Below are 15000 nucleotides of genomic sequence, written 5' to 3' on the forward strand. Positions count from 1 at the left end.
CTCTCTCTCACTCACACACACACACACACACACACACACACACACACACACACACACACACACACGCACACACGCACACACGCACACAAACACACACACATATTCCATTCTCAGTTTGTGTGGATGGTAAATAGAGTGTGTTATGATGTTCTCACAGGCTGTTCTGTTTCATCCATATAGACTCTCACTCTCACACAGGTCACCTGAGTGTGCAGGAGGTTGGATAAGGTCACACAGGTCACCTGAGTGTGCAGGAGGTTGGATAAGGTCACACAGCTCACCTGAGTGTGCAGGAGGTTGGATAAGGTCACACAGGTCACCTGAGTGTGCATTAGGTTGGATAAGGTCACACAGGTCACCTGAGTGTGCAGGAGGTTGGATAAGGTCACACAGGTCACCTGAGTGTGCAGGAGGTTGGATAAGGTCACACAGGTCACCTGAGTGTGCAGGAGGTTGGATAAGGTCACACAGGTCACCTGAGTGTGCAGGAGGTTGGATAAGGTCACACAGGTCACCTGAGTGTGCAGGAGGTTGGATAAGGTCACACAGGTCACCTGAGTGTGCAGGAGGTTGGATAAGGTCACACAGGTCACCTGAGTGTGCAGGAGGTTGGATAAGGTCACACAGGTCACCTGAGTGTGCAGGAGGTTGGATAAGGTCACACAGGTCACCTGAGTGTGCAGGAGGTTGGATAAGGTCACACAGGTCACCTGAGTGTGCAGGAGGTTGGATAAGGTCACACAGCTCACCTGAGTGTGCAGGAGGTTGGATAAGGTCACACAGGTCACCTGAGTGTGCAGGAGGTTGGATAAGGTCACACAGGTCACCTGAGTGTGCAGGAGGTTGGATAAGGTCACACAGCTCACCTGCAGGAGGTTGGATAAGGTCACACAGGTCACCTGCAGGAGGTTGGACATCATTACAGACAAAGGAATGTCCGCCTTTTAAAGCCAAATGACAGATATGGGTGAAAGGAAACAGCAGGGTGTTTTTTCTTTGATAAAAGACCTCTTTATTCTCTTGTTTTCCTTCTTCTCAAACATGTATTTACATTCAAGAGAAGCTGAACATCATTTGGTTGTTTTGACGGGGATGGAGGGAGGTTGAAGTATCAATGTATCAACATGGCAGCCGATTGTCGCACACTCCTCATCATCACCATCAACCCTCGTCATCATCGTCATCTTGCCATTCTCTTTGAAGTAGGAGTGGTGTGCTATTCTCTCCCTCTCCCTCTTTCCGTTCCTCTCCTCTCCTCCCTCTTTCTCTCCCTTTCCTCTCCTCTTTCTCTCCCTCTCCTCTCCTCTTTCTCTCCCTCTTTCTCTCCTCTCCTCCCTTTTTCTCTCCCTCTCCTCTCCTCTTTCTCTCCCTCTCCCTCTTTGCGTTCCTCTCCTCTCCTCCCTCTTTCTGTCCCTCTCCTATACTACATATCCCACCATCCAACAGGATACATTATATACTACATATCCCACCATCCAACAGGATACATTATATACTACATATCCCACCATCCAACAGGATACATTATATACTACATATCCCACCATCCAACAGGATACATTATATACACCATATCCCACCTTCCAACAGGATACATTATATACTACATATCCCAGAATCCCCATCCCACAGGATACATTATATACTACATATCCCAGAATCCCCATCCCACAGGATACATTATATACTACATATCCCACCATCCCACAGGATACATTATATACTACATATCCCACCATCCCACAGGATACATTATATACTACATATCCTAGAATCCCCATCCAACAGGATACATTATATACTACATATCCCAGAATCCCCATCCCACAGGATACATTATATACTACATATCCCAGAATCACCATCCAACAGGATACATTATATACTACATATCCCAGAATCCCCATCCCACAGGATACATTATATACTACATATCCCAGAATCCCCATCCCACAGGATACATTATATACTACATATCCCACCATCCAACCGGATACATTATATACTACATATCCCAGAATCCCCATCCAACAGGATTCATTATATACTACATATCCCACCATCCAACAGGATACATTATATTCTACATATCCCAGAATCACCATCCAACAGGATACATTATATACTACATATCCCAGAATCCCCATCCCACAGGATACATTATATACTACATATCCCACCATCCAACAGGATACATTAAATACTACATATCCCACCATCCAACAGGATACATTAAATACTACATATCCCACCATCCAACAGGATACATTAAATACTACATATCCCAGAATCCCCATCCCACAGGATACATTAAATACTACATATCCCAGAATCCCCATCCCACAGGATACATTAAATACTACATATCCCACCATCCAACAGGATACATTAAATACTACATATCCCACCATCCAACAGGATACATTAAATACTACATATCCCACCATCCAACAGGATACATTAAATACTACATATCCCACCATCCAACAGGATACATTAAATACTACATATCCCAGAATCCCCATCCCACAGGATACATTATATACTACATATCCCACCATCCAACAGGATACATTATATACTACATATCCCAGAATCCCCATCCCACAGGATACATTATATACTACATATCCCAGAATCACCATCCAACAGGATACATTATATACTACATATCCCACCATCCAACAGGATACATTATATACTACATATCCCAGAATCCCCATCCCACAGGATACATTAAATACTACATATCCCACCATCCAACAGGATACATTATATACTACATATCCCAGAATCCCCATCCCACAGGATACATTATATACTACATATCCCAGAATCCCCATCCCACAGGATACATTATATACTACATATCCCACCATCCAACAGGATACATCATATACTACATATCCCAGAATCCCCATCCCACAGGATACATTATATACTACATATCCCACCATCCAACAGGATACATTAAATACTACATATCCCAGAATCACCATCCAACAGGATACATTATATACTACATATCCCAGAATCACCATCCAACAGGATTCTTTATATACTACATATCCCACCATCCAACAGGATACATTATATACTACATATCCCAGAATCCCCATCCAACAGGATACATTAAATACTACATATCCCACCATCCAACAGGATACATTAAATACTACATATCCCAGAATCACCATCCAACAGGATACATTATATACTACATATCCCACCATCCAACAGGATACATTATATACTACATATCCCACCAACCAACAGGGTACATTAAATACTACATATCCCAGAATCACCATCCAACAGGATACATTAAATACTACATATCCCACCATCCAACAGGATACATTATATACTACATATCCCACCATCCAACAGGATACATTAAATACTACATATCCCACCATCCAACAGGATACATTATATACTACATATCCCACCATCCAACAGGATACATTATATACTACATATCCCACCAACCAACAGGATACATTAAATACTACATATCCCACCATCCAACAGGATACATTAAATACTACATATCCCACCATCCAACAGGATACATTAAATACTACATATCCCACCATCCAACAGGATACATTATATACTACATATCCCACCATCCAACAGGATACATTATATACTACATATCCCACCATCCAACAGGATATATTATATACTACATATCCCAGAATCCCCATCCCACAGGATACATTATATACTACATATCCCAGAATCACCATCCAACAGGATACATTATAGACTACATATCCCACCATCCAACAGGATACATTATATACTACATATCCCACCATCCAACAGGATACATTATATACTACATATCCCACCATCCAACAGGATATATTATATACTACATATCCCACCATCCAACAGGATACATTAAATACTACATATCCCACCATCCAACAGGATACATTATATACTACATATCCCACCATCCAACAGGATACATTATATACTACATATCCCACCAACCAACAGGATACATTAAATACTACATATCCCACCATCCAACAGGATACATTAAATACTACATATCCCACCATCCAACAGGATACATTAAATACTACATATCCCACCATCCAACAGGATACATTATATACTACATATCCCACCATCCAACAGGATACATTATATACTACATATCCCACCATCCAACAGGATATATTATATACTACATATCCCAGAATCCCCATCCCACAGGATACATTATATACTACATATCCCAGAATCACCATCCAACAGGATACATTATAGACTACATATCCCACCATCCAACAGGATACATTATATACTACATATCCCAGAATCCCCATCCCACAGGATACATTATATACTACATATCCCACCATCCAACCGGATACATTATATACTACATATCCCAGAATCCCCATCCCACAGGATACATTATATACTACATATCCCAGAATCCCCATCCCACAGGATACATTATATACTACATATCCCACCATCTAACAGGATACATTAAATACTACATATCCCACCATCCAACAGGATACATTATATACTACATATCCCAGAATCCCCATCCCACAGGATACATTATATACTACATATCCCAGAATCCCCATCCCACAGGATACATTATATACTACATATCCCACCATCCAACAGGATACATTATATACTACATATCCCACCATCCAACAGGATACATTATATACTACATATCCCACCATCCAACAGGATACATTATATACTACATATCCCACCATCCAACAGGATACATTATATACTACATATCCCACCATCCAACAGGATACATTATATACTACATATCCCACCATCCAACATGATACATTATATACTACATATCCCAGAATCCCCATCCCACAGGATACATTATATACTACATATCCCAGAATCCAACCGGATACATTATATACTACATATCCTAGAATCCCCATCCCACAGGATACATTATATACTACATATCCCAGAATCCCCATCCCACAGGATACATTATATACTACATATCCCAGAATCCCCATCCCACAGGATACATTATATACTACATATCCCAGAATCCCCATCCCACAGGATACATTATATACTACATATCCCAGAATCCCCATCCAAAAGGATACATTAAATACTACATATCCCAGAATCTCCATCCAACAGGATACATTAAATACTACATATCCCACCATCCAACAGGATACATTAAATACTACATATCCCAGAATCCAACAGGATACATTATATACTACATATCCCACCATCCAACAGGATACATTATATACTACATATCCCACCATCCAACAGGATACATTAAATACTACATATCCCACCTTCCAACAGGATACATTATATACTACATATCCCACCATCCAACAGGATACATTATATACTACATATCCCACCATCCAACAGGATACATTATATACTACATATCCCACCTTCCAACAGGATACATTAAATACTACATATCCCACCATCCAACAGGATACATTATATACTACATATCCCACCATCCAACAGGATACATTATATACTACATATCCCACGATCCAACATGATACATTATATACTACATATCCCACCATCCAACAGGATACATTATATACTACATATCCCAGAATCCCCATCCCACAGGATACATTATATACTACATATCCCAGAATCCCCATCCCACAGGATACATTATATACTACATATCCCAGAATCCCCATCCCACAGGATACATTATATACTACATATCCCAGAATCCCCATCCCACAGGATACATTATATACTACATATCCCAGAATCCCCATCCCACAGGATACATTATATACTACATATCCCAGAATCACCATCCAACAGGATACATTATATACTACATATCCCAGAATCACCATCCAACAGGATACATTATATACTACATATCCCAGAATCCCCATCCCACAGGATACATCATATACTACATATCCCAGAATCACCATCCAACAGGATACATTATATACTACATATCCCACCATCCAACAGGATACATTATATACTACATATCCCAGAATCCCCATCCAAAAGGATACATTAAATACTACATATCCCAGAATCACCATCCAACAGGATACATTATATACTACATATCCCAGAATCACCATCCAACAGGATTCTTTATATACTACATATCCCACCATCCAACAGGATACATTATATACTACATATCCCAGAATCCCCATCCAACAGGATACATTAAATACTACATATCCCACCATCCAACAGGATACATTAAATACTACATATCCCAGAATCACCATCCAACAGGATACATTATATACTACATATCCCACCATCCAACAGGATACATTATATACTACATATCCCAGAATCCCCATCCCACAGGATACATTAAATACTACATATCCCAGAATCCCCATCCCACAGGATACATTATATACTACATATCCCACCATCCAACAGGATACATTAAATACTACATATCCCACCATCCAACAGGATACATTATATACTACATATCCCACCATCCAACAGGATACATTATATACTACATATCCCACCATCCAACAGGATACATTATACACTACATATCCCACCAACCAACAGGATACATTAAATACTACATATCCCACCATCCAACAGGATACATTAAATACTACATATCCCACCATCCAACAGGATACATTATATACTACATATCCCACCATCCAACAGGATACATTAAATACTACATATCCCACCATCCAACAGGATACATTAAATACTACATATCCCACCATCCAACAGGATACATTAAATACTACATATCCCAGAATCACCATCCAACAGGATACATTATATACTACATATCCCACCATCCAACAGGATACATTATATACTACATATCCCAGAATCCCCATCCCACAGGATACATTAAATACTACATATCCCAGAATCCCCATCCCACAGGATACATTATATACTACATATCCCACCATCCAACAGGATACATTAAATACTACATATCCCACCATCCAACAGGATACATTATATACTACATATCCCACCATCCAACAGGATACATTATATACTACATATCCCACCATCCAACAGGATACATTATACACTACATATCCCACCAACCAACAGGATACATTAAATACTACATATCCCACCATCCAACAGGATACATTAAATACTACATATCCCACCATCCAACAGGATACATTAAATACTACATATCCCAGAATCACCATCCAACCGGATACATTATATACTACATATCCCACCATCCAACAGGATACATTATATACTACATATCCCACCAACCAACAGGATACATTAAATACTACATATCCCACCATCCAACAGGATACATTAAATACTACATATCCCACCATCCAACAGGATACATTATATACTACATATCCCACCATCCAACAGGATACATTATATACTACATATCCCACCATCCAACAGGATACATTAAATACTACATATCCCACCATCCAACAGGATACATTATATACTACATATCCCACCATCCAACAGGATATATTATATACTACATATCCCAGAATCCCCATCCCACAGGATACATTATATACTACATATCCCAGAATCACCATCCAACAGGATACATTATAGACTACATATCCCACCATCCAACAGGATACATTATATACTACATATCCCAGAATCCCCATCCCACAGGATACATTATATACTACATATCCCACCATCCAACCGGATACATTATATACTACATATCCCAGAATCCCCATCCCACTGGATACATTATATACTACATATCCCACCATCCAACCGGATACATTATATACTACATATCCCAGAATCCCCATCCCACAGGATACATTATATACTACATATCCCACCATCCAACCGGATACATTATATACTACATATCCCAGAATCCCCATCCCACAGGATACATTATATACTACATATCCCACCATCTAACAGGATACATTAAATACTACATATCCCACCATCCAACAGGATACATTATAGACTACATATCCCACCATCCAACAGGATACATTATATACTACATATCCCACCATCCAACAGGATACATTATATACTACATATCCCACCATCCAACAGGATACATTATATACTACATATCCCAGAATCCCCATCCCACAGGATACATTAAATACTACATATCCCAGAATCACCATCCAACAGGATACATTATATACTACATATCCCACCATCCAACAGGATACATTATATACTACATATCCCAGAATCCCCATCCCACAGGATACATTAAATACTACATATCCCAGAATCCCCATCCCACAGGATACATTATATACTACATATCCCAGAATCCCCATCCCACAGGATACATTATATACTACATATCCCACCATCCAACAGGATACATCATATACTACATATCCCACAGGATACATTATATACTACATATCCCACCATCCAACAGGATACATTAAATACTACATATCCCAGAATCACCATCCAACAGGATACATTATATACTACATATCCCACCATCCAACAGGATACATTATATACTACATATCCCACCAACCAACAGGGTACATTAAATACTACATATCCCACCATCCAACAGGATACATTAAATACTACATATCCCACCATCCAACAGGATACATTATATACTACATATCCCACCATCCAACAGGATACATTAAATACTACATATCCCACCATCCAACAGGATACATTATATACTACATATCCCACCATCCAACAGGATACATTATATACTACATATCCCACCAACCAACAGGATACATTAAATACTACATATCCCACCATCCAACAGGATACATTAAATACTACATATCCCACCATCCAACAGGATACATTAAATACTACATATCCCACCATCCAACAGGATACATTATATACTACATATCCCACCATCCAACAGGATACATTATATACTACATATCCCACCATCCAACAGGATATATTATATACTACATATCCCAGAATCCCCATCCCACAGGATACATTATATACTACATATCCCAGAATCACCATCCAACAGGATACATTATAGACTACATATCCCACCATCCAACAGGATACATTATATACTACATATCCCACCATCCAACAGGATACATTATATACTACATATCCCACCATCCAACAGGATATATTATATACTACATATCCCACCATCCAACAGGATACATTAAATACTACATATCCCACCATCCAACAGGATACATTATATACTACATATCCCACCATCCAACAGGATACATTATATACTACATATCCCACCAACCAACAGGATACATTAAATACTACATATCCCACCATCCAACAGGATACATTAAATACTACATATCCCACCATCCAACAGTATACATTAAATACTACATATCCCACCATCCAACAGGATACATTATATACTACATATCCCACCATCCAACAGGATACATTATATACTACATATCCCACCATCCAACAGGATATATTATATACTACATATCCCAGAATCCCCATCCCACAGGATACATTATATACTACATATCCCAGAATCACCATCCAACAGGATACATTATAGACTACATATCCCACCATCCAACAGGATACATTATATACTACATATCCCAGAATCCCCATCCCACAGGATACATTATATACTACATATCCCACCATCCAACTGGATACATTATATACTACATATCCCAGAATCCCCATCCCACTGGATACATTATATACTACATATCCCACCATCCAACCGGATACATTATATACTACATATCCCAGAATCCCCATCCCACAGGATACATTATATACTACATATCCCAGAATCCCCATCCCACAGGATACATTATATACTACATATCCCACCATCTAACAGGATACATTAAATACTACATATCCCACCATCCAACAGGATACATTATATACTACATATCCCCGAATCCCCATCCCACAGGATACATTATATACTACATATCCCACCATCCAACAGGATACATTATATACTACATATCCCACCATCCAACAGGATACATTATATACTACATATCCCACCATCCAACAGGATACATTATATACTACATATCCCACCATCCAACAGGATACATTATATACTACATATCCCAGAATCCCCATCCCACAGGATACATTATATACTACATATCCCAGAATCCAACCGGATACATTATATACTACATATCCTAGAATCCCCATCCCACAGGATACATTATATACTACATATCCCAGAATCCCCATCCCACAGGATACATTATATACTACATATCCCAGAATCCCCATCCCACAGGATACATTATATACTACATATCCCAGAATCCCCATCCCACAGGATACATTATATACTACATATCCCAGAATCCCCATCCCACAGGATACATTATATACTACATATCCCAGAATCCCCATCCCACAGGATACATTATAGACTACATATCCCAGAATCCCACAGGATACACTAAATACTACATATCCCAGAATCCCCATCCCACAGGATACATTATAGACTACATATCCCAGAATCCCACAGGATACACTAAATACTACATATCCCAGAATCCCCATCCCACAGGATACATTATAGACTACATATCCCAGAATCCCACAGGATACACTAAATACTACATATCCCAGAATCCCCATCCCACAGGATACATTATATACTACATATCCCAGAATCCCCATCCCACAGGATACATTATATACTACATATCCCAGAATCACCATCCAACAGGATTCTTTATATACTACATATCCCACCATCCAACAGGATACATTAAATACTACCTATCCCAGAATCCCCATCCCACAGGATACATTATATACTACATATCCCAGAATCCCCATCCAACAGGATACATTAAATACTACATATCCCACCATCCAACAGGATACATTATATACTACATATCCCACCAACCAACAGGATACATTATATACTACATATCCTAGAATCCCCATCCCACAGGATACATTATATACTACATATCCTAGAATCCAACAGGATACATTATATACTACATATCCTAGAATCCAACAGGATACATTAAATACTACATATCCCAGAATCACCATCCAACAGGATACATTATATACTACATATCCCACCATCCAACAGGATACATTATATACTACATATCCCACCATCCAACAGGATACATTATATACTACATATCCCAGAATCCCCATCCCACAGGATACATTATATACTACATATCCCAGAATCCCCATCCCACAGGATACATTATATACTACATATCCCAGAATCCCCATCCAACAGGATACATTATATACTACATATCCCACCATCCAACAGGATACATTAAATACTACATATCCCAGAATCCCCATCCCACAGGATACATTAAATACTACATATCCCAGAATCCCCATCCCACAGGATACATTATATACTACATATCCCACCATCCAACAGGATATATTATATACTACATATCCCAGAATCCCCATCCCACAGGATACATTATATACTACATATCCCACCATCCAACAGGATACATTAAATACTACATATCCCACCATCCAACAGGATACATTATATACTACATATCCCACCATCCAACAGGTTACATTAAATACTACATATCCCACCATCCAACAGGATACATTAAATACTACATATCCCACCATCCAACAGGATACATTATATACTACATATCCCACCATCCAACAGGATACATTATATACTACATATCCCACCATCCAACCGGATACATTATATACTACATATCCCAGAATCACCATCCCACAGGATACATTATATACTACATATCCCAGAATCCCACAGGATAAATGACTCCAGCCCTATCAGCTGTATTAACCACAGGGAATATACCCTGATAGATAAATATTACATATCTTCCACATGATTGGTGCTTCAATCCTACACGTAGTACATTCCACTATTCCCTGAATCATCATAGTCCCTGGTATTTCAAAGTAGCTGTTATTGTAAAGTACATGTTATTGTAAAGTCCCTGGTATTGTAAAGTAGCTGTTATTGTAAAGTAGCTGTTATTGTAAAGTACATGTTATTGTAAACTCCCTGGTATTGTAAAGTAGCTGTTATTGTAAAGTAGCTGTTATTGTAAAGTACATGTTATTGTAAAGTACCTGTGTACTCTTGCAAGTCAGACGTGATGTTGCCGTAGAGACAGAGTGGTCGTCACTATCTCTAGGTATTAAACCATCAGATGTGATGTTGCCGTAGAGACAGAGTGGTCGTCACTATATCGAGGTATTAAACCATCAGATGTGATGTTGCCATAGAGACAGAGTGGTCTACACTATCTCTAGATATTAAACCATCAGATGTGATGTTGCCATAGAGACAGAGTGGTCTACACTATATTGAGGTATTAAACCATCAGATGTAATGTTGCCGTAGAGACAGAGGGGTCGTCACTATCTCTAGGTATTAAACCATCAGATGTGATGTTGCCGTAGAGACAGAGGGGTCGTCACTATCTCTAGGTATTAAACCATCAGATGTGATGTTGCCGTAGAGACAGAGGGGTCGTCACTATCTCTAGGTATTAAACAATCAGATGTGATGTTGCCGTAGAGACAGAGGGGTCGTCACTATCTCTAGGTGGAGAACGGGCTTGGACTGAAATGCATCCGGGCTGTAGATCCAATTTGTAAGTCGCTCTGGATAAGAGCGTCTGCCAAATGACTTAAATGTAAATGTAATGTAATGTATTAAACCATCAGATGTGAAGTTGCCGTAGAGACAGAGGGGTCGTCACTATCTCTAGGTACTAAACCATCAGACGTGATGTTGCCGTAGAGACAGAGGGGTCGTTACTATCTCTAGGTACTAAACCATCAGATGTGATGTTGCCGTAGAGACAGAGGGGTCGTCACTATCTCTAGGTACTAAACCATCAGATGTGATGTTGCCGTAGAGACAGAGGGGTCGTCACTATCTCTAGGTACTAAACCATCAGATGTGATGTTGCCGTAGAGACAGAGGGGTCGTCACTATCTCTAGGTACTAAACCATCAGATGTGATGTTGCCGTAGAGACAGAGGGGTCGTCACTATCTCTAGGTATTAAACCATCAGACGTGATGTTTTTGTAGGTTATAAGACACAACTGGGTGTTTTAATGTTCTCTTATCATTACTGCTGATGGAGGAGAATAACTTGGCTCGATTCACTTTATATTGACAACAGGAACACCACATGATGAATCATACGATAATATTCAATAATATTCATTTATTAAATGAAGTAGACTTCAAAGTATCACTTTAAGGATATTATAATCATATATATATATATATATATATCTCTATATACACTGAGTTATTTCCTTCCTTCCTTCCCTCCTTCCTTCCTTCCTTCCTTCCTTCCTTCCTATCTCTTTTTCTCGCTCCCTTTTGCTCTCTCTGTCTGTAACAATTCAAAACGAATACAATCTGAACATAATAATAGAATAGTGCACCATATCAAATAAAAATAAATAACAATGTGCAAAACTGCAGCATCCCAGTTAAAACATGAAACTGGTCTTTTCTCTCTCTCCTTTATTGCCATGTTATAACCAGCAACACTGACCAGATTTAGCTTCTATTGGAGATCTGCATTCAGAAATGCTGCCTCACTTTCGAGGGGTTGATGCGGTTTCTTCTCTCGGTAATTATTTGTCCCATTTTTTGAGAAGACCCTCTGAGGGAACTGACGTGGCCACTATGCAGAGTCTCCCTGTCATGACAATGGCCAGGGTAGAGACGATGGCATCCTTTGGCTCAAGAAACCGCTTCAACATATAAAATGTTGAATTCCACCTTGTAGTGCAGTCGTGTTTAGGCCTCAGCTCAGGCATCCCCATCTGGCGTTGTGTAGACTTTAGTTTTTCAGCTCCTACTGTGTTTCTGTGGAAGTATTCCACAGCTGCTTTCACTTTGTCCACAGTGGGCTTCATCACCTTCAGAGCATCTCTTACAGTCAGGCTGATTGTGTGGGCAAGACATAGATGATGGGTCCATTTAAACATTTTCATGGCTTTGGTTCTGTTAGCTGCATTGTCGCTAACACAACAGACCACTCTTCCATCTACTTGATGTTCTCTGGCCACTCTCAACAGTTCCTCTGCCAAGTTCTCTGAGGTGTGTCTGTCGCTGAACTCAAAGCAGTCCAGTAGACAGCTAGACATCGTAAAATGTTCAATGAAGTGACATGTAACAGACATGTCAGAAGTGGGTACCCCTGATGTCCTGCAGTCAGTGGTAAGGCAAACTGCAGTAGCTTTCTGGACTCTTTCCCACACTGAAGCCTGTGGGCTCTCGTACTGTTGTGGAATAAGTGATTTTGAATGGGGTTTCCTGCTTGGAATTGTGTAAATTGGATTTAATATAATTTATAAAACCTCTGTCCTTAACGACCGAAAATGTCTGGAATTCGGAGGCAATCATTTTAGCCAATTGCAATATCCATTTGGCCTTCTTCTGCTACAGACATAGACTTTGTCATAAACTGGTCCAGAGAAGACTGCGTTGCTGTGGGTCGTGGGGTCGCGGAGTAGGCCTACTTGACTGAGTGGATACATCTCCACGAAAGGTCTCCTATCACTAGCAGGCCTACTTGACTGAGTGGATACCTTGCTCCACCACTATCACTAGCAGGCCTACTTGACTGAGTGGATACATCACCACCACTATCACTAGCAGGCCTACTTGACTGAGTGGATACATCACCACGATTGGAGGTTCTGGGTCCACCACTATCACTAGCAGACCCGCTAGTTTCTGGAAGCTCCGCTACAGCTTCACGGTTGGGTGCACAGTTCCCATATGCTGGTGTAGGTTGTGCGTGGAACCAGCTTTATATGAGATTTTGTTTTAGCAAATTCTACACTGTGCTCAAACATTGTCTACATTATTAAAATGCATCCAAATACTACTGTGCTTCTGACTCGTTTTCACAGCTGTTGTTTTCACAGCTGTTCTTCCTGTCTCTCCTCGG

The 15000-nt window shown here is 39.7% G+C and overlaps 1 protein-coding gene across 1 annotated transcript in view; it reads left to right on the forward strand.

Annotated features, from left to right (window-relative positions):
- The window catches only part of LOC135551653 (CUB and sushi domain-containing protein 2-like), a 947993-nt gene that overhangs the window by 601691 nt on the left and 331302 nt on the right, over nucleotides 1-15000 (forward strand).

This window comes from Oncorhynchus masou, chromosome 13, assembly GCF_036934945.1.
Source record: "Oncorhynchus masou masou isolate Uvic2021 chromosome 13, UVic_Omas_1.1, whole genome shotgun sequence".
Lineage (NCBI taxonomy): Eukaryota > Metazoa > Chordata > Actinopteri > Salmoniformes > Salmonidae > Oncorhynchus > Oncorhynchus masou.